Below are 3177 nucleotides of genomic sequence, written 5' to 3'. Positions count from 1 at the left end.
TATATAATAACAGTCAGGGCAATATATATACACACACACACACACAGTATATAATAAAAGGGTAATATGCTAATTAGACCAGACGTCATTCCGGGCGTCCTTCCTGACGAAGCCGGGGCCAGAGGGAGCCAGCTGGGGTCCCGGGTGCCTGCAGGCGGCCCGGGGTAAGCCAGCCCGGGTCCCGGGTGCCTGAAGGAAGCCGGTGCCGGCAGCCAGGGGAAGGAAGGCCTACTCTTGCACGAATTTTCGTGCATTAGGCCTGTAGTATATACAGAGTGCACAGCAGAATTTTAGTAGTTTATGTGGGCTGGGGGGTTAAAAAGGTTGAAAACCCCAGCTTTATGCATTGAAATCCCTCGAACAAGATTCTCTCTTCAGTGAATGAAGAAACAAAGACCATCACACAGGGTTCAAATGCATTTCTTTGACAATGAAGTTGCCTGGGGGTGGAGCATTAAATAGAAGAACCCCTGGGTTTATTAGCTTTCAAAAAAGTTTTTTATATTTTATTGATTTTTTACAGAGAGGAAGGGAGAGGGATAGAGAGCTAGAAACATAGATGAGAGAGAAACATCCATCAGCTGCCTCCTGCACATCTCTGACTGGGGATGTGCCCACAACCAAGGTACATGCCCTTGACCGGAATCGAACCCAGGACCCTTCAGTCTGTAGGCCAACACTCTATCCACTGAGCCAAACCGGTCAGGGCAGCTTTCAAAAATTTAAGCCCGCCCAGCCAGCGTGGCTCAGTGGTTGAGCATCGACTATGAGCCAGGAGGTCACGGTTCTATTCCGGGTCAGGGCACATGCTGGGGTTGCAGGCTTGATCTCCAGTTGGGGGGCGTGCAGGAGGCAGCCGATCCATGATTCTATCTCTCCCTCTCCCTCTGAAATCAATAAAGATATATTTAAAATTAAAAAACAAAGAAAGGCAAGCTTTGCATGGAACAACAAATTCGGAAAACCGTGGTAAAGGTCATATTTACTATTTCATTCTAAAGGAACTCCACGCCAAGAATAACAGTGTGCTTCCAAAGTAGACTTCTTAGGAAAACTTTCTTAAAAATGAGCGACAACGGATTCAGCCTTTGTCAAGAATGGCGTTCAGACCACAGATGGGATACGGAGAACTGTGCTCGATCACAGATGGTATATTTTTTCCTATATTTCACAAAACAGGCCATTTCTACCGCTCTTTTTTTTTTTCTTTTACATTTTGCTCTTGGTAATCCTGTAGATGGAAAAAAAAACCCACCTACACTGAATGGAAATGTGAATACATTTACTTTTAATGCTGTTTATAATCTTTCTCTCTGGTGGGTACAAACATCACTGAATATTCTAGCTGTCATTTCCTTTGAAAAAATAAACTTGGCGTGTAATTCATTTTAGGTGGGCAATTTGTTTTATGAGCCGTGCATGTTTATTCGGGGTTGCGCTGTTTGGGGTTTTGTGTTTTTTTTATTGCGCGCCATCAAGACACTTCTTATCAATTGATTTGTTGTATCAGCAACGGGCCTCTTTCCAGGCGGAGACATGGCAGCTTTTCCGAGGACATTACCCGGCTTGTAATTCCACCGCCGACAGGAATCCGGGTTCATCCGGGCCCATTCGCACGGCCTGTGAGGATCTCATTTCGAGGATTCCTGCTTGATGCTGGCGCAGTCTTTTCCGGCACACGGCGCGTCGCATGGCTGTCAAATGGTTTCTCTCTTTTTTTTGATGGTTCGTCGCAGGCAGGGTTTTGAATGGTGCCAACGTTCCTGCCAAACTGGTAAAATCAGAAGTTCAAAAGTTCACGTCTAATCCCACGTGACGTGGAAACTTCAAATACTGTAGAGCTTACACCTTTAATAGCTAATGGCAGCTCTGGCCAGGTGGCTCAGTTGGCTGGATCCTCATCCTATACACCAGCGGTTCTCAACCTGTGGGTCGAGACCCCTTTGGCGGTCGAACGACCCTTTCACAGGGGTCGCCGAAGACCATCCTGCATATCAGGTATTTACATGACGATTCATCACAGTAGTAACATTCCAGTTATGAAGTAGCCACGAAAATAATTTTATGGTTTGGGGTCACAACATGAGGAACTGTATTTAAAGGGCCAGAAGGTTGAGAACCACTGCTATACACCAAAAGGTGCAACGGTCAGGGCACATACCTAGGTTGTGGGCTCAAGCGGGGAGGCAACCAGTGCTGTTTCTCTCTCTTGCTTTCTCTAACCTTCCTCTATGTTTAAAATCAATGAAAACAGGTCTCGGGTGAGGATAAAAATAATAATTCATTGCAATGCAGGGCAGAAATTGAAGGAACTAGTTTATTATTTTGAGGGTGTTTTAAAAAAACCTATCAGGAGGAGTTCTTTTTCAAAAAAATGTATTGATTTCAGAGAGGGAGGGAGAGGGAGAGATAGAAACATCAACGATGAGAGAGAATCACTAATTGTCTGCCTCCTGCACGCCCCCTACTGGGGATCGAGCCTTGCAACACTTGGAACCCAACCATGACCTCCTGGTTCATAGGTTGATGCTCAACCACTGAGCCACACCAGCCAGGCCGGAGGAGTTCTTAACTCAAATGTGGATTTGTACATTTCAGCTCTACCTTACAGCAACCTTCTATCTAGCTTGGATACAATGAATACCGTCCTTTTGAGCCCACGTGCACGTGGGCACGGGATCACACTAATGCGTGTGTTTGCAGAGATCATGCCATGGTGCAGATCGCCCAGAAATGCCCATCACACATCCCGGGGAACGTCCTCTGGCCCTTCAGTCCCACCTGGCGTGAAGCAGGACATGGGGGCGGGGGGAGTAGGGGGGAGGGACGGACATACACCCACAGGAAGGGGAGCAGCGAGACGCCACAGCTGTGCGCACCGGCTCCGAACGTCGTCGAACCAGGACGCTGTGTCTTCAGCAAAGCATTTCTTTTAAATCCCCGAATATCGCATCTGGCTGCATCCCGTTGTCGTGATGACAGAGGATTGAAGATGATTTAATGGGTCGTTGCGGAAGAATGTTGGCGCTGACTTAACTACTGTGCTTTTAAGAGGATGGAGCCATTGAGAGCAACGTTCTGGCACCGCAGATAGAGCGCTGTTCTTGGTGCTGAACGGCTTCCTTCTGCACTTCGGTTCCTGCGGTCGGTGTAAATGTAGGTGATCAAACGTAAACA

General features: G+C 47.2%; 1 pseudogene; it reads right to left on the bottom strand.

Annotated features, from left to right (window-relative positions):
• Positions 1 to 1692, bottom strand: part of LOC102430892 — a 98194-nt pseudogene extending 96502 nt beyond the window's left edge.
• Between the last annotated feature and the right edge of the window lie 1485 nt (positions 1693 to 3177).

This window comes from Myotis lucifugus, unplaced genomic scaffold (genome assembly GCF_000147115.1).
Source record: "Myotis lucifugus unplaced genomic scaffold, Myoluc2.0 scaffold_495, whole genome shotgun sequence".
Lineage (NCBI taxonomy): Eukaryota > Metazoa > Chordata > Mammalia > Chiroptera > Vespertilionidae > Myotis > Myotis lucifugus.
This window is presented reverse-complemented; position numbering and strand designations above follow the sequence as displayed.